Source organism: Equus caballus, chromosome 17 (genome assembly GCF_041296265.1).
Source record: "Equus caballus isolate H_3958 breed thoroughbred chromosome 17, TB-T2T, whole genome shotgun sequence".
NCBI classification, from domain to species: Eukaryota; Metazoa; Chordata; class Mammalia; order Perissodactyla; family Equidae; genus Equus; species Equus caballus.
Window position 1 is genome coordinate 41,093,894 of NC_091700.1, and position 19,750 is coordinate 41,113,643.

At 43.6% G+C, this 19,750-nt stretch overlaps 1 long non-coding RNA gene across 1 annotated transcript in view; it reads right to left on the reverse strand.

The window, feature by feature from the left end:
* Positions 1 to 216: 216 nt before the first annotated feature.
* LOC138918394 (uncharacterized) overlaps positions 217 to 19,750 on the reverse strand; it is a 78,293-nt gene continuing 58,759 nt past the window's right edge. The window contains exon 3 of the long non-coding RNA XR_011427725.1: positions 217 to 2,839. This is a non-coding gene — a long non-coding RNA (uncharacterized lncRNA). The remainder of the gene's footprint in view (positions 2,840 to 19,750) is intronic.

A 19,750-nucleotide genomic window follows, 5' to 3' on the forward strand; every position in this document is an offset into this window, starting at 1 on the left:
CCATAGTTGGCATCCAGTCCTAATTTACTGAGATATCCAGAGAGAATTATGGTGGAGCATCCTGGCAGCAGTGGACATCTTAGGGATATGTAAAAGAAGATGGCAGCTGGCAAATAGCAACGGAAAATCTGTTCATATCGATTCACCTGGCGAAATCTATGGTTGAGGTAACCTCCAATTATTCTTTTGAACCAGAGACAAAGAAATACACACAGAGATAGTCATTGTGGCTTTATTTACAATAGATTAAAAAAAATTAGACAATCCAATGGGGTTAGATTAAATAATGATTAAATACATTATGTTGTAGCTATACAATAAAATGTGGCATGGCCATAAAATGCAAGCTTAGAAGAATATCTATTGAAAAAGGGAAATACTCATTATATTATATTTTGTAAAAAACAGATACAAAACTGTATAAAATTAAAATCCAAATTTGTGATATATATATATGAACATAGTTATACTACAAAAATAATTTTTATAATTACTCAAAATTTCTGCAATGAACACTTAAGAAAATGTAAAATACAATATGCACACTTTTACCTAATGATTTGAAGACTTTTAAAATGTATATATAGCAAGTCTGAACTTTCAAGTTTTAGAAAACTGATCACACAGCTGGACTTTTTCTTTAACCAAGATTGTCAGAAAATCACCATGAGAGGAGAAATACTAACAAATGAGCATAACAGCTGCCGCACCATGATGAACAAAGCCCTCACCGTTAGTCTCATTTCTAGTCACATGGAACAATACCTGGACCTCTTTTTACAAATGGGAGAGATTTTTGTTTGTTTTTTATTTTTCCCCATCTTAGAACACAGGGAACTAAACTTTTTAAGAAAGGCAGTTTTTGAATACTTTCTATAATATAAAAATTCAGCTCCAGTGGAAGGAAATAGGCCCCACCTTGGCCTAAATCACTAATTGATAATCATGTGTTTCTTGGGAGGTTCTGATTCTCTGGGTAAAAACCTTCTTCACTCCAGAATATGAGAGTCCCGCTGAGACAGGCAATCCTTGATTACCTGGAGGCTAATTATCCAGCTTCTGCATTATCTCAGGTCTGGCTGCTCCTCTTCAAGCTACTGGCAAATTTAGTTCCAGCACAGGAGGGGAGCCCAACCAAGCCCAGTGACCGTGTTACCAGCAGGTACAGAAGGGATGTGTAAGCCTGAATCAGTCCACGTGTGATTGTGAGTGTGGACTCTCCTCATGGAACAGACTAGAAAAGGACAAAGTAAGAAAGTACTGGACTAAAGAAGAAAGAGCAGTTCAAACAGGTGGGATGAGGGGTGTCCTCAGAGAGAGAGGAGAGGGAACCCATCAACATCCCCTCAACTTCAGGGTTGGGTTTGATCCATGTGCTCCTCCACCCCAGTAGTTAGGCCCAAGGTAATTGCTGTGAGGAGGTCTACCAGAGTTAAGATTTTCTAGTGGAGAGGATTGCTCTGGGCAGGAGGAACGGACATTTGTTGAGTGCACACTATGTGCTAGGTGTTAAGGGGAGGACAAGGAAGACAGTCTTGCTGTCCTCGTGGTGACAAGTGCAGCACAGACATGGTCTGTTCTGAATTTCCATGTGGGGCCCTCCCATCTCTTCTGGACCCCCCAGCACCGAGGGCTGCCCTCTCCAATCTCCCTCGTGAATCTGCACCCAGTGGAGAGCGGCCATGCTCCAGAGCGCCCCTTGTAATCTTTCCCTATAAAAACCTCCAAAGCTGCTTCCTTCTGCAGCAGTCATGCTGCAGGAAAAATCTGATGAACTAATTTCCACTTAAAGTCTGATGACTAAGAATTATCCGTGAGTCCTTACTGATGACGAAACAGAGGCTCAAAGAGTTTGCACCACCTGCTCAACGGCACGTAATGGCCCAGATGAGACCGCAGGAGTCTTATTACTTGTCCAGTAATTCTGCCATATGGTCTTAACACAAAGAACTCCAGGAAACCCAGAGTTTTAGCCCAAAGGAATGAGTTGTTTCCTTAGGTAAATTTTCAGGCATTTGGATTCTCACATGAAAGAGAGATTTTTGGGTCAATGGACTTTCTGGGCTTTTATTACCCCACCTAATCCTACTCTATCTATATTTAAGACAGAATTTGCATCTGAGAATACATAATTTGCTTTTAGGCACAAAATTCATATGCAGTAAATCAAATGACTTAAAAGAGAGGGCACACGCAGTGATGGAAAGGAGTGGAACTAGCTGTTGGGAGGCTTCCTTCAAGTCCTGACTCTACTGTCTCCCAACTCTGTGACTTTGACCAAGACACCAAGCTGGAATTGCCTTGAGAGGGAAGGAGAGCTAATGAAATTACACCTAGCACAGAGTATAGATTTTATCCAGTTTCACCGTACTGTGCATACTCAAGCAGATGTGAGCACCCAGTGATGCATTGGTGGGGCCAGCCCTGAACCTAAAGAGGTGGAGGGAAGACTTGCAGCTCTTACCACTTTCATTTTCACACACATGCATCTAACAATAGCATCCTCATCCTCAGAGGCTGTCCTCCCTGGCCTTTCATACTTTGGGTCTTGAAGCCCCTGTCTCTGCGGTATATGTGAGTGGCTCAAATGCCTGGTTGAAACTCTTTCCTTTCCTACTAGGCCTGGACACGCTCAGACAGATTCCTTGAAATAGTCTGTGTTGATTCCCCTGGGAGGCATTGGTTTTCACTGATTCTCAGGTGGCCTCCATAGCCTCCTTTGGTTGTCTTCCACCATTTTGGGTTGATAATATCCATGTACAACTTCAGTCCTTCGTAAAATATATTTTTCCAAGTTGCTAATGCTTCTTTTTCTCATTAAAAAAGTAATACACATTCACTGTAGAAAATTTGGAAAAGAGAACAAAGAAAAATAATAATTTCCCATAATCCCACCTCTCAGAGAATACCACTGTTAATCTTTACGGGTATTTCCTTTCAGTCTTTTTTCTCTGCATTTAACATACACTTAACTTCATTGGAATACACTATTATATCCAGCTTATTTTTTTTCACTTAACATGTTGTCACATAGATTTAGGGACATTCATTAACACAATATTTTTGATTGTCCTAGACCAATATTTAAACCTATTACAGCAATTAATATATGCAGAGTGGTGTACAAGTAAGACCTTGAGAAATAGCATAGACTCCATGGCTCTCAGGTTTTTCATCAATAAAATAGAAAGTAAACAATACTAATCTGCAAGGTCTTCCATAGGATTCTTTAACAATAGAATATGAATTTGGAGAGACATCTTCCCTCCCTGGATTCTGTCACAAGGACCTTAACCATAAGCTCCAAGATCTTGTCTCAAGATTCTAAGAAGAAAGATTTGGGGCCTATTGTAGATACAGACCCAAGTGACATAAGAAACCAAAACTGGCATAATTTTGCTCTGAGTGAGTAAAGAAGGAAGAAGCCTAGACCAGTGAACTATTGTTGCCAGGGAAACTAACTCCTGCCATCTCAGATGCCTTACATTGTATCTTTCTGGGATGCCAACTTCACTTTTCATCTCAGGACCATAGGTAGAATGTAGCATAGCTTAGGTTTTCTCTGAAATAGGGGTTTTCCTCCAGTAGGATTCCTTTCCACATTGTCAGTTGTTTTTTAGTTTTTTAGTTTCCCTATTTCAATAAGTCCTTCTTCTGATTGTTTTGACCATTCTTGTTTCAATTTGGTTCCTGAGTTTCTGCTTTACTTACTTAGCATTGTCTTCTCTTTATTTAAACTATCCCGCACCCCAACCTTGTTTTATCTTGGAGTCTTAGTTTGAAAGGCTTCAGAATCCTGACAACTAAAACATTTGCCCCACACTAGGCCTTTTGCTCTGTGTGAAGCTTGAGATCAACTCCTGAGCAGCGACCTTTTCCTCTTCAGTACCAACAACAGACTTTTTCTGATTTTGTGCAGAACTTTGGGAAATGTTTAAGCTCAGAAATGCTTCAACATGAGTGGAGGAAGCGAGTTGGGGCCTTAATTCTTTTGTCCAAGGCTTAAAATTTTCAAATTGTACCTACAAACCGGTACGAGATAATTTTACTTGAAAGCAGACCATTTCTCTAGTATGACCTTGAAATGCAGTGTCACTTTTATGAAAATGCCCCAACACAAATTTTCAGGTATGATCACTCAGTTTAGCTTTTGTGTTAACTCTTTCCTGGCAGGTTAGGAAAAGATTACTTGAAAGAAAATGCTAAATACATAAAAACATCTCTAGTTTCCAGGGCTGGCACTAACGTAGGTAGATCAGATGCGGCCCAAATCTTTCCACCATTTGAAGTACTTTCTGGAATTACAAAACCTTCTCAACGGAAGGTCTCATTAAGAAGCACATAGAGCTTCACGGATCGGGTGAGCACCTCAGACTAGTTTTGGAGCAGATGGAGGGTGAAAGTGAGGAAAGAGGAGAAGTGGAAAGGGTCAGACTATAGGACCCAGCTCCAGGAGAATGGGCCCAGAACAGTCACCCCAGGGCACACATGGCCCAGGGGAGAAAACAAGAACTAAGTTCCAAGGGTGGTAGCAGAGGGCATGAGAGTTCCTGAGAAGGAAAGGAGGTGGGAAAAAACCACTTGAGAAAGAAAGTCTCCCTCAAAATTCTCCCAGACAGACTTTGTTCTCTGAAACGACCTCTCCCCTTTATACTCAGTCTCTGTTATCAAAAGACTAAAAACCTTGGGCTCTTTCAAGAAAAATGACTACATTCACATTTTCTTGGAAAAATTTGTTTAGATTCTTTCCTTTCAGAGCCAGAAAATTGTTTAAACGACAGGATGGGATGTACTTTCACCACTTTCCCTATTCTATACATTTCTACCTCTTGGGAGCCAGATGCTAAATTGTTTCCAGCCAGTTAATAATGGCTGTGGTAGTGAAGCTCCCGGGGGACCCCAAAAAGGAAACCTGCCTCCATTTCCAGGGCTCTGTTACATGTGTTGGCTGCTGGGTGGATTCGGATTAGACAAATAAAGGGAGGAAATAAGGCATGGAAGTGAATTAGTTCTCTGTATAACCCAAGTGGGCAAACCCCTGAGGTTACAACCTGCTCCTCAGCGTGCCTTGTGCCTCCACCAGCATGCCTGTCAATGCCTGAAATTTGCGGTCACTTTAGTTTAACTGCAAAGGTCAGGCTGAGTCAAATGACAAGAGGAGTGCCTCAAGAGAGCATTCTATATGGTGCCATTGATTAGTTTCCTGTTTATTCAGTCACGGATGCCATCAACAAGCACCCTTTGAGGACCCTGTTGATGGGAGGTGACATGCTAGGTGCTGTACAAGGTACAAAGATGAGTTAGTCAAAGCTCTGCCTGGAAGAAACACCCAGAATAAGGCTTAAGATAAGACAGGAACATGTATAAATATAATAACCTATAATTTTTATTTTTACATTAGTATGTAGTAATAATAGCTATCATTTATTGATTCCTTGCCCTGTGCCATGCAACTCAAGGGCATTATTGCTGATCATCACAGCCACCTTGCCAAGCATGTCACCCACAGGGAAGCTCGAGCTCCAAGAGGTTACATGGTTAGTAAGTGACAGAGCCAGGTTTTGAACTCTAAAGCACGTGCTTTGAACACACCAACACAGCGGCTCTGGTCCATCTGTCCCCGTGAGATGGTCAGATCAGGTGCAAGTGTCACGGGAGCTCAGGGGAGGGAGAGAGAGCCTCAATCTGGAGGAAGTAGGGAAGACATGTATTTAAGCTGTGCCTTGAAAGATTAGCAGTGTCTAGACCTGAGGAGACAGGAGCGGGAGGGAAGTGGTGGGATGGGGAAGATCTGATAGGGAGAAGGAAGCATGGTGAAAAGACATCCATGGGGACCGCCCAGGACCTGGGGAGGGAGGGGTCATCTCGGGTACCAGAGGTGGAGAGATGAGGCAGCTGCAGAGGTAGGAGTGGTAAGTGATGGAAGCATCTGAGAATACCTAAAAAAAGCAACGAGAAGTCATTGAAGATTTGTGAGAAGGAGAGTGACCCAGTCTAAGCCCAGAGTCAGAACGGTGGAGGATGGGGTGCAGAAGAGGAGATGGGGCGAGCAAGGGTGAAGCCACTCTTCTTCCTCTGGTGAAGCAGGCCAGTGCCATGGGGCTGTAGAGAGGGGGCAGCTGCACAGGTGTTTAAGGAGGTAGAAGCCAGTGACTAATCACCAACGTGACTGGCAAAGGGAGGGGACAGAAATGGAACAACCCTTTTGTGCCTGCGTAACTGGGAGGAAAATACTGAATTAGCTAAATACTAAGTTGGATTATTAGCACATTCTACAGTGTTGGTTCTCAAATTGTTTTGACCTGTGGGCAGTTAAAATGGGCTCAAAGACCCTATTTCATTTCTACACTCTTGCTTACCAAAAAAAAAAAAAAAAAAAAAAGAATGAGGCTACTTTTATGAAACAATGAAAACACATAAAACTCTAAAAAGTTAATTCATGCCCAAAGCAAAAGACTTAGACACTGTGAAACTGTTAAAAAAAAATATACAATATGCCAGCTTGGGACCACCAGGAGAAGCCCCGGATCACTAGTGGGACCACACCCCCCACTGAGGAGCCCTCAGTATTATTTACCCCCAGGAGCAGGGCATTGGTTGCAGTTAACCCGAATTCATTTAATAACTCTGATTGGGCGCCATGTGCCATGTTCTGGGCTAAATGCTAAAAAGAGCCTTTCCTGATCAATTTCCTCTTCACCTACATCAGCTCCCCAGCCTCCTCTCTGAAGCTTCCCTACCCCTCCTCATCCCAACACAGCCTTCATATGGGACAAATACGTTGTTCCCCACTTTATTCAAGCCAAGAGATTCATCATCTCCATCACACTCAGACCCTCACCAACCAATAGCCTCCCAGATATTCATTCTCGTCCGCCTTCCTCTGTGCATTTGTGAAGGGCGACGCTGATCTTAGGAAGCCCCTGCTTCCTACCTTATGATATCCCAGCCTTTCCATAGCCTGAACCAGTCCCCGGTGGAACCAAGCAGGGCTTCAAGCCTGACAGACCCCTCAGTGCAGTTCAGTTTTTGCAGCCTTGTCCTGGTTTAATCTGCAGTCCGATTTGCTACTTAGTCACCCCAAGCCCTTATCGACGTCTTAGATTTCAGCATGCCTTTCTAGGCTGAATATCTGTGTTTTCAATTATGTCACCCTAGGTGAATTACCCTCCCGTTGTTCAAGGTCAAACTTTGAGTTGTTATTTCCTGCCCATACAGCTAGTCCCTTTCCCCTCCATCCCTTTGGGGCAGTTTCTCAATTGTCACTGGTGTTCCCAGATCCTATCTCTATCAGGTTTCATCTGTAAATTTAATTATGAAGCTATGCCCCATTTGGCTTCATTTCATTCCATAGTACAAACATTTTTATGCATCCATTCTCCACAAGGTATCCTGGGCTCCAAAGATATCCTGGTCATGCCCTTCTGTAGCTGTATGAAATTGAAAATTTCGGGATCCTTAAATGGAACTAGGTGAGCCTAATTTCGTTCACATTGTTGCGTCCCCTCACCTGATCAGTGGATCCTCTGATCCTGCATTCAGATGTTTCTATAGCCACAAACGACTGTTCTAGCACAAGTACTCAAGAAAAGGTTGTTAAATCAGAAAGAGGAAAGCAGAAGCAGAAACAGCTAAGTCAGAGCCATTCTGGAAAATAGTCACTAATGCAAGTCTTCTTGAAGGGCCCTGCCCTGCTTTCCTACTCAGTCATGGCCTAAGTGAACTTTCACCTTTGCAGGTGTAGACTCTGGGCAAGTCTCTGCTTGGGCATAGCTACTGCTCCCCTGCTTACACTTGAGGTCCCAGTGCCTGAGTTCAGGCTTTACCCTCTTCCTTCTGCACACCACCTGCCTTAACTCCTCTACAGAAGGGAGCATCCCCAAGTGTATCTTTGGAGGGGGCAAGGCGCCCCTCACTATTCTCAAACCTAAAGAGGCAGCATGCATGGCTCAGCCGCGTGGTTCACCCGTCACTTCTAACAATGAAACCTTTTCAGATCCTTCAATCTGGACCTTTCCATTGTACCCCAGCAAATGTGATGTCCCTGGTAGTTAGTTCTTTGCTCATGGGGCTATCATTTAAGTCATACGGGCTGTCTGTCCTGCTCTGCCTGCCTCGGGAGCAGAAACTGGGAGCAGGAGCTATATCAGTTATCTTTACGTCCTCCCCTCACCTAGCACACAGCAGGTGCTCAGTAAATGTTTATTGAATGACTCCTCAAACAAGTCAATATTAGAGAATATACATTTTCTTTTCAGACACTGTTTTTGTCTTACCAACCTTTCATTGAGTCACTGGTTTTCAATGTTTTTAAGAAACAGAAGTCTTACTTCAAACAAAGTCTTATTTGGAGGACCCCAGCCCCTCAGTGTATAAAGTGATAATAGCAGAGCTCTTCTTGTTTGGCCCAGGCCAAATCTTCCTTCTCTCGTGAAGATTTCTCTCTGATCATCCCATCCATGGGGGCCTTGTCCTTTTCTGAACTTCTGGAAGTCCTATTGTCTCCTCTACTCTTTCGGCATGTCCTTAGTCTGTACCAAGGAAAATTCACACTCACTGAGGCTTGCTGAAGGTCAAGGCCAGTGATAAACACTTTACATATATTAGCCCATTGAATCCTCAGGGCAATCCTGTGAGGTAGATGCTATCATTACGCCCATTGTACTGATAGAAACTCAGAGAGGTTAAGCAATTTGCCAAGGTCACACAGCGATTAACTGGCAGTGCTAGGATTCAAACCATGAGTTAACTGATTCATTGTTTCCTGTTTTAATGTGCCTTTATTTTATTTTTCAAACTAGATTGTAAGCTGAAGTCTAGGAGCTGCAACTCTACTTCTTTCTCTCCTTGCCCCATGCTTAATACAGCATTTTGCCCTGAAGAAGAGTACAATGAACAATTTTTCAGAGCACACTTGGTTCCTGAAGTATATGCAGAGTTCCTCGCCTCTTCCTCTTCAACATCTGTCTAAGCAGAGGCTGTCAGCTTCAGGATAGGCTATGGTCTCACCGTCTTTCTTCCTAAAAAAAAAGGTTCTAGTTCTGAAACTTGCAAAGACAGGTTTTTGCTGCTGAAAATACTAAGCACTTCCTCCAAAGGCTGGAAGCTAAGCAGGAGTTTCACAGGAGGGAAAAAACAACAGAGACCTCCTCAAGTGGAGTGGGGAGGCTTAAGGCAGGAAATCGAAGGTACTGTCAGAACAGCTCTAGGGAGAGGGGAGGGGGGGGAGGAAAGAGAGACTATTTAGATTTTTACCACTTGGGACCCTATCCCTAATTTAACTTCTGGACTAAATTTTAAAAACAGACAAGTAGTAAAAGCCTTGCTCTCCGTGAACTCTGGCCCCTCGGCCTGTTTGGGATGTCACAGAGAAAGGCTGCACTTGTGTGCGGCAGCCCTGAGGGGACGCCCAGTGGCCCAGGTGGGATGATTGATCAGGGAAGCCCCAGGGGCTCAGCCTGCCCCCCACCCTCCCTGCACCTGCGCTGTGGATAAACAGGGCCTGCCGTCTGCAGGGCCCCTTCCTGACAGCCCCCAGGCCTTCTCGGGCCTCGCCCCTCGGGCCCTCTTGCTTGAAAATTAACCACGGGTTTAAAGTGAAAGAGAAATGGCTACGTGAGCCCTAAGCATTCGCAAGTGGAACGAAAAGATGAGCAGACAGCAAACACAGCCCTAATGAAAGAGGCCCCTCGGTGTGTGAATTTTAGGATCTATTCTCTCTTAAGTTTCAGCTTTATGTTCTTACAATGGTATGTGTAACAATATTGCTAAAATGTCAGGTGGTTAACCACACTTTCATTTTTATGTTCTGATTTGAATAGTTTAAAGTTAATTCAGTGATTTCAACAGAAGTCTCAAGTCTTGTGAAGGATTTACAGAAGTCCTTTAAATACCTGGCTTTTCTTTGGAAATGAAATAGTCTTCAAAGCCTGATACATTTCTAGTATCCGTGGATAACCAGTCGAGTTTGCTTTTTAACGACTTTTACACACGGTGAATCAGGACAGAAGCAAGTGTGTTTTAAAAACAAAACACACTCACACATGCACATGCACAAGCAAAATGTGCTTTGAAAAAGGAAAGCAAGGGCCAGGTGATAGACACTGTCAGGGGATCTTCACACAGTTGTGCTTTCTCAGACAAATATTCATTTTCAAAATTAAACTTTGTTCTATTTTTTCATTATGCACTGATGAAAATTGCTATTATTACAATCGATACAAAAATATAAAACAAAACCCTTGGTTTAAGTGCTGACTTGAAAATGTTCAGTGTTTCCTATCATTTTCCTGATTCTCCTAAGATCTGAGTTACATGGATAGCTGTTCACTCTATGTCCTTTTCTCTTTTCCTTTCTTATAAAAATATTGGAACAGATTATGCAAAATGCAAAATAAAAGCACATAGTCTGAAGGAAAATTGCTCATGGAGGGAGAGATTAAATAAACAAATGAATATACAAATAAAAACCCGAATAGTAAAAGCCACTAAAAGTAAAGTCAAAAGACAAAAACAATCTAGAAAAAAATGGCAAATTATATCAGAAAGGGTTCATTGTCTTTATATATATAAAGAGCCCCAACGAATCAAGAAAAAACTCCAATAATCCAATGTAAAAAATGAGCAAAATACATAAACAGTTCACAGAAAAAGAACAAAATATGGCCCTTCAAAGTGTGAAAAGATGCTTACTAGCACTTAAATAGGAAAGATGAAAAAGAATAATCCCATGTTGGCCAAAGATGAAGAAAAAGGCTGATGGGGGTGAAAAGATATACAATCTCTATGGGTGACAATTTAGCCAAATCTGTCAAAATTGCAAATGCATTTATCCTTTGACCTAGCAATCACAATTCTAGGAATTTATCCAATCTATATTATTTTACACATGTGAAATGACATATGTAAAAAGATATTTACTACAACACTGTAATAACAAAAAGTATTTTAAAAATCCACCTGGTGGTCAACAGGGGACTAGTTAAATAGATTATGGTACAGCTCCACAATTCTTTATCTGAAACCCTGGGGTTTGATGTGGTTTGCATGTCAGAACTTTTCAAAATTTAGAAAGCTAATACAGTACATGTACCATATATTACGTAAAACCCCTGGAGTGTTCTGGGGCAGCGGGCAGTGATCAAATCCATTAATATTTCTGCAGAGAAACTATGAATATTCATACTAAATGGGAGAAATACAACTCATGTCAGTATTTGACACAAACTTAGGGAAATTTTTGGTTTTCAGAGTTTTTTAAGTTAGCAATTATACATAGGAGATTGTAGGCATGTCCATCAATATAATGGAATACCATAGAGCTATAAATAAATGAAAACACAGTTTCTGTACTGAATAATCTCCAAGATAGATATACTAAGTTAAAAAAAAAGAGAGAGAGATAACCATTTGTGTACAAAAGAAGGGAAAAAGAGTAAATAATATATGCATTTGCTTATGTAGGCCAAAGATGGCGCTGAAATGACTACATTTGCTTCTGGAGAGAGGACCAAGGAGGAGTCTAGGAACTATGAGTGGAAGGGAGACTTTTCACTGTATGTGCTTACATATCTGTCCTATGTAAATATATCACCTTTCAGAGTATACAAAAAACATTTACATTTTTAATTGCTAAACAAAATGTGTTTATGGATTACCAATGGTTAATCGGGCATTATACTTGTGTGGAAGTCTGAGAGACCTCATGGCACCATGTATTAAGTAGCAACTATGGGCCAGCACTAAGCTAGGTACATCGCCCAGATTATAGCTGGTCATGGGAGGTAGGCATTAATATCCCCATTTTAGAGATAAACAAACCAAAGTTCAGACAGAACGACACAACAGTAAGTAAAAGAGCTGGGATTCATACCCAAGGTTGCCTGAGCCTGCATTCTGTGGCACAAAAGAACCTTGGAAAATGGGAATTAGGTGGTTATCTATTGAGAACATGTTATGGAAGTTATGATCAGATGATGAGTGTTTACTTGAACTCAATTCTTAGGACATTTGAGATTCTGCTCTACTCTGATTCCTCTGGGCGTAGCTCATGATACGGCATCAGCAAAGCCTACAGACCAAGGCACCTGTGCCTTGGATGAGGGCTGGGATTGCGAAATCCTCCACCACAAGGAGCTGAAGCCCTGTGGGGTCCAGCGTGGACATGTCTGCCCACAATGGACAAGCAGTCTGGTCAGAGAACACACTGCCCTTTTCCCCAGATTGCTCACGAGCACTGACTGGGGAGGAGGAGGCAGGAAGGAGCTATGGACTGAATGTTTGTGTCTCCTCAAAATTCATATGTTGAAATCTGAATCCTCATGATGGCATATGAAGATGGAGTGTTTGGGAGGTTATTAGGTTCAGATGAGGTCAAGAAGGTGGATCCCTCATGATGAGATTAGTACCTTAATAGGAAGAGACCTGAGAGAGCTTGCTTCCGCTCTCTCCTCTCCACCATATGAGGATATAAGAGGATGGCCATCTGCAAACCAGGAAGCAGGTCTCACCAGACAGCAGATCTACCGGCACCTTCCCAGCCTCCAGAACTGTGAGAAATGAATGTTTGTTGTCTAAGCCACCCAGTCCATAAGAATTTGTTATGCCAACCGGAGTTGACTCTAGCTCTGGAAATACTCACCTTCTGGTCTCAAGTACTGTATATTTAAAATTACAGTTTGAAATTCATCAAAACCCACAAATAGCAATGGGATTTATCTATTCAGTCATTATCCCCTTTGTTCCATAATTGAGAGGAGCAAAGCAGGACAGCACAGACGCTTTTCTTGGGATCAAGTACACGATAGAGGTCTGGACCCATTGATGTGGGACAGACTGATGGATTCAGTCTCGGCTCCAAAACATGCAAGGGTTTCTCCCTTCCCAGAGCCCCAACAGGCCACCCATCTCCCAGTCTTGTGTCCCTTCCACCAGGAACAGGAAGCAGATGGGAGTCTTTGAATTAAGCTGACCTTTAGCTAATGACGCTAGAAAGATTAAGGAAAAAGTAGTGAGTTTTAACAACTGACAGACTTTGAAGCTGGACTTCTAGGGCAACCAACCCTCTCCATTTGTCCTGGGACTGTCCCAGTTTTAGCATTGAAAGTTCCACCTCCTGGGGAGCCCATCAGAACGGGACAAATTAGGATGACTGAGCACCTTGCCTAGGTTTCAATCCCAACTTCACCACTTCTTAGCTGTGTGACCTTGAACAAGTTACTTAACTACTCTGGATCTCAGTTTCTCCAAGTGTGAGATGGGGAGAATAACAGTCGCTGCCCCAAAGGATTCTCATGAAGATTAAATGAACATTTGTAGAGTGCTTAGAACAGTGCTTGGTAAGAGCTAAGTGTCTGTTAAACAAAATAAATTATGTTAAACTTTGTTGAGCCTTATCGTCGTTGTTTACAACCAGTGTGTGCAGGAAGGCATTGAGCACTCTTAAACCGCATGACTATGCTGGTGGAGACAGAAGCACAAGGATGTAAGTAACTTTCACTGAGACAGTTATTCAGTGAGTCAGTATGCTACAAAACCAGGGCAAGAAGCCAGCATTCCATTCGTCCCGGCTCAGCCCACTCTTCTGATCCTTGCTGGTTCACACTTCTTGCCCTGACTGATTGCACATAGTAGGCTCACAATAAATATTTATTAAATGAATGCATAACTTTTTTTCACACACACCTATCCAGGGTTGCTGGAAGGAGTGTGTTGTTTCGCTTTCTCTTATTTATTTGCAAAGGAGTGTAGCTAATGCTAAGGTTTTGGGCATAATGCTTACTTCTGATGAGATTTCCTGACATGGTAGACTGAAGCAACTGCAGAGAAGAGACAAGGGTCCTCTTCTTTGGCAGTTATTTATGGTCCTGAATCTGTGGGTAGCCTGAACACAGCAACGCACGCGTTAGTTATAAATCGGTCAGCGCTCCAGACACCTGAAGCCTTGCGAGCCTGCAGCACAGCTTGGCCGGCTGCTTCTGCAGAGAAGTCCACACAGTCTTTCACACGCACACTCCGTCACTTCCCTGCCCACCTGTGCAAACCTGCCTGCATTGTGGGGACACACGGGCCTGCCTGCCTGCTGAGTTCCAACCCAGCTGAGTCCCACCCCAGCTGAGTCCCAAGTCACTGGTGAGGCCGGTGGCTGAACCACAGACCTCAAGATGTGCAGGCAAGCTCTGCAAAAGTCTCCACTCCTGCACTGCTTAACCAGCAGCATATGTTTTTTTGGCTAAAAGGTGTTTAAATGAAATCATTTTTTCCATATTACTTTGAAAAGTTTATTTCATCAGCATGAAAATGTTTAATAATATTATTTGGGGGTTCTAAAAAAGAAATTACCATTTTGAAGATGTTTCTTTTTCATTCACTTAGGAAAAAGAACACAGTGACATTTAACCCTTTCCACAAATGATGCAAGCGATATGACTTGAGATGAACAGTTGCTCTGGAAATCAAACAGCATGAAAGACTGTGCCAAAATAGAGAAAGGAAGACTTGCTCCCTCCAGACCTGTACTGGTGTAAGGTGACAGGTTGGGCTTGCTTTGAGTGATGATTGTAATAAAATAGAGCAGGCCCCCCTGCCCAGACAGCTTTGCAAGGTAACTCATGTGCCACCAGGAGAGCATGTGCCAATGCTGGCTCCCCGAGGCTGGCAGATTCTGGAACCATCACAGCTCTTTCCCCAGAGAGCCACATTCCCTTGAGGGGGCAAGCACTTACATGGAAAAGCTCTAGGGGTTCCTGGAAGACTGGGGTGGGGGGGTGGGGATTCAGCCTCCAGCCTCCCCTTTCATTCAGCAGAAAGCACCTCTTTCTGTAGCTTTCACCCAAACAACAAAATCAGACTGCTCTAAGCCACAGTCCCAAGCAGGCCTGCTCCTAACATGCATTCTAGCCGGCTAGGACAGAGAATATAAACGGAGACCCGTCTAGTATAGATCAAGATATTTAGAAGTTATACTGCAAGCTAACAAACTGTGAAATGTGTCTACTCCTCTGTCTTGATAAGTAGACCTGGAAGGCCTCGTACACATTTAGAATTCACAGACTCTTCAGAATTCTACACTGGAACATGGGGGCTTAGGGAAAGTTGGACCCTGTCACTGAGCTCCCAGCCTGTGTGACCCATCCTACTTTTGTCCCTCCTCTGGTTCTGTCCAACATCACAGAGGACTGATGTCCCAGCCCTCGCTTCCAACCTCTGCCCTGACTGCCCACACAGCGCCCCATTGGCCAGTCATCACTGTCAGACACCAGATTGCACAAGGCCCTGGAAGGGGGCTTGGGGCGTTTGAGCAGTCATCAAGGGTCCCAGGTCCTAGCTACCTAGGGGCAGTCTAGAAGAGGGAGTACAGGTTCTGAGTGTTCACATGGACCCTGTCCTGTGCGGGCAGCTGCAGGCAGAGGGGAGCCCGGAGAAGCCCTCTCAAGAGCAAGGCCCAGGCAGGGCCTCATGCCCAGGTCATCACACCGAAGAGGAGACAGAGGACAAATCACCAGCAAAGGGCAGGAAAAGGGGATACTTGATCAGGACTGCTGAGTTCCTTGATGCAGGGCAACTTTTGTTTCCATGAACTGGGAGGAGGCAGGGAGAGGACGGGAAGGGGACACTGAAAGGTCTGAGTGATGCTCCCCTCAAGGAATGTGAGTGAAAGAAGGCAAGCATTTCACTTTAACAAGACGTATCAGGGTCAACTATTTGGGACTTGGCATGGGCTGAAAACAGCGGATCAAATTTTTATCTCTGGAGATATCCCCTGTCTTTCACAAACGCGATGTCAAAGAAGGGTCAGACATTAAAGAAACCACAAGGAACCTAAAAATATGTTCTTCATAGCTATCAGGCTTTGAAGAGCTTTGCTTTGTAAATGAAGGGGGAAAGGGTGGCATCTTAATCAAGCAGCCTTTCTTAATGGCTTTCAGGTTTTCTCAAGATCTTTCTATAAAACCAAAAGACACAGATGAATTAAAAAAATTTAAGCACATATGGGAGAAAAATAGTACAGAAAGACTGAGGTTTGGTGAAAGAAAGAGATCAAGAACAGAGTAGCAGAAGAGAAGTCCGTGTGTTGATGAGAGCAAATGAGGCACTGACCGAACGGGAGGCAGAGGAGGTGATCTCATGCCCTGTCTCCTGAGATTGTACATTATGATGCAAACACTGTATTTAGTTAACACTTTTGTTCCAAGCAACTCAAATTCTCACTCTACCTGCATTAAGCTCTGTTCATATTCTACAAGGCAACTTGTATGTCTTCACACCTCTTCCCCTTTGGGAAAATCACAAAAGGCCTGTCCTCTCTCTTATCTTCTCTGTGCCCTTAATCTTGTCCCCATATCCAAAAGGGTTGTGAGACAGAGTGGCGACAGATTCCTATGAGAATGAGATTCCTCCACTTGGATGTAGAGGTTAATGGAGTATGAAAAGGAACTCAATAGCCAAGAATTGAGGGAAGAGGCAAAAATTACTTTTATCACCAGTAAGAAATTTCGGACTTCAGGAGGTTTAATAACTTGTCATAGAGCAAGAGCGGAAGCCAGAAAGAGACTACAAAACTGGCAGGACCAAGCCATGCTCCAGGCACCAGGGTCCAAGTGCGGCCAGGTTACCATTATCCCTGCACAGGGTAGAGCCCCAAAGCCCAAGACGACGATACACAGAGGAAATTTGAAGAGCGGCATGAAAATAATTATGAGTTGGAAGGATTTACTCCAAAGGCTTAAATCTATATAACCTGGCCAAGAGATCGCATTGCTAAAAGGAAATACGATAGCGGTGGATATGAAACAAGCACTCAAAGGGCATAAACAAAGGCTTAGGCTACTCCAAGGGAAACATAAATTCAGTGATGTGATGGAAAATATAGGCTCAACTGGAGGGGAATTACTATATTGGGAAGCTCTATTAATCTGTTGACAGTTTCTCAAAGAAAGTGATGGCAGCCTGCTAATTTGCCTCATTTGAAACCGGTCTGTATGAAGAGCTGGAAAATATATCTCAGGAAGCGATACTGTGCAACAGGCGAGGGATGGGTTGCCTTCATAAATCTTGATCATTTTTCATCTTGATGATTTTTCTCTCCTGTTTCCAACCATTCTCTTTTCCATTCTCTTGCCAAGCCCCCCTCGGATCCACAAAATCTTCTACGGAAAACTCTTTCTAGGCTAAGGGAAGGGAGCGACTGACCAATGGCTTGGGATTCTGAGTGGGGTCAGCAATTGGTCTGCATCACCCAGGCCCTGAAAAGCCAACAAAAGGCTTTTGATCTTGAGTTATCCTCCTCTGCAGACCTGGCTTCCCTGCATCTCCTCTTGGTACCCCAGAACCAAACCTTAAAGATGCCAACTCTTAAAATCAAGAGTAGTTCAGATCCCAGGTCAAAGGGCTGAGAGGACCCAGGTGAGCTAAGAGACTTTTTCAGCTCTAGTGAGGAGACTGAGCAACAGTCTCTCACGCCTTTCCAGCAGGAGCATGGCGCTTTCCCTAATGCTTTTTCAAGGGCTTTCATTTTCATCCAAACAGCTTTTAGCATTGCCAAGTAAAAGGAGAGGTGTCGCTATCGTCCAAACTATAAGTGAGCAGTATAGTCTTATGTGGCTCCAACTGAAAGAGAATTTTGCTGGAAGGTCCAAATAACAAACCACTTTTTCCAGATGTCAGAAAGCCTGAGGTCTGTGTGAAGAATGCAGCGTTCCCGACTTTTCATCTGGTCTATCTGTGGAAGGACAGAGATGAAAGGCCCCACAAGAAAATGTTTGCTTCAGCTCGCCCTGCTCTTTGCTCTGAGGGCGCCCCAACAGGCCTTGACTCAGTGGTTCAGAAACACACTGTCATGTGAGAGGCGAAATTACCCCGGGAACAATAGGACTTGGAGGCTGGGTTTTATTTATCGAAATAAAGATTGCAGAAATAGATAGGGACAGAGAAAATGGTTTTGAAATATGCTCCTTGTTATAACCCTGTAGCCAGCACTCAAATAAAAGGGGGATCTAAAGAAGGAAAATCCCTGCTTGGAGTCCCAGGGGAGCGATACCGTCGTAGGGAGATCTGCTGACACAGCTGACGCAGACTCAAGACGTCTGCCAGGATGAAGCGCTCTGTGGCTAAGAGTAGAACCAAATCCTTCAATTAAGACAGAGTCACACTATGTGGAAACAAAACCACATCAGGCTCCACTGATGTCTACTCATGAAGTACTTAGCTTATTTTCCTACATTGAGGAAGCACCTAATATAAATGATAAAATCCAAAAAATGAATTGGGTTTTGTAAGTCACAAGATATTAACATCAAAAAGCTACAACCTGACCCCAGATTTGCTCTCTGGTGAACATAAAGGGCTCGGTTGCAGTCCCATCCCCCTTCACCTGTGTTCCTTATTCACTGCTTCTTTCCCACGTCCCTGTCCTCTGCTTGTCTCCTATATTTCCTCCCCAAACCCACTTTATCAGGCCAAATGTGTGTCCTCTATCAGAAAAGAAGTTTTGCTCTGTCCTTCCCGAGTAGGTACACATGCGTGCCATCCTCCCCGGGCTCCTCAGTCTTCCACTAGGTTAGGGCACCCTGTTCTTTAATAAGTAAATTGGCTTATGGGAAACGCAGCACCCTCAGCATGCTGCCTCTGAAGGCACGAGGGGAGGATCCATTCCAGGTCTCTCTCTAGCTTCTGGGAGCAGCAGGCCTTCCTTGGCTTGCAGATAGCTTTCTTCTCCCTGTGTCTCTTCACGTCATCTTCCCTCTGTGTATGTCTCCTTATGTCCAAATTTCCCTTTTTATGAGGACACAGTCATTTTGGATTAGGGCCAACACTAATGACCTCATCTTAACTTGATTATCTGAAGAGACCTTTTTTCCAGATTAGGCCACATTCATACATTACTGGGGGTGAGGACTTCAACGTCTATTGTGGGGACACGCTTCAAGCCATAACATGCATATAATATATTCCAAAACTTTTAGGTACTGAGAACATAGCAACGAAAAAGGAAAGTCCTTGCTCCCATGGAGTTTACATTCTGGTTGGAGGAGACAAATAACAAATCTATAAAGTGTCAGGTGATGAATAGTGCCATGAGGAAGAATAAAGGATGCTGAGGAGTTGAGCATCATGGAGGGTGTAGTGTTTGTTTTATATCAGGTGATCAGGAAAGAACACTCTGATAAGGTGACCTTCATCAAGACACCTGAAAAGTGAGAGAATGAGATATGGGGATATGTTGAGAAGAAAGTTCCAGGCAGGACAGTAGGTGCAAAGGCCTTGAAGGGGCAGTGCTTGGCTCTTTAAGGCAGCCTAGAAGCTAATGTGGCAGGAGAGAAGGAACTGGGATGAATGATGGGTGGAGATGGGTCAGAATGGGATGGGGCTGGGAGCATGGCATACAGGATCCGATAAAGAGCCGTGATAAGTTTCCTTTGGCTTTTACCCTGAGTTCCATGGTGTCTTAGTCAATTCAGGCTGCTATAACAAAGTACCACAGACTGGGTGGCTTATAAACAACAAAAATTTATTTCTTACAGTTCTGGAAGTTTGGCGTCCAAGATCAGGATGCCAGCATGGTTAAGTGAGGGCCTTGTTAGTCACAGGTTTCTCATTATAGCCTCACATGGTGGAGGAGGCAAGGGATCTCTCTGAGGCCTCTTTTATAAGGGTGCTAACCCCGTACATAAGTGCTCCACCCTTATGACCCCATGACTTCCCAAAGGCCCCACTTCCTAGTACCATCACCTTGGGGATTAGGATTTCAACA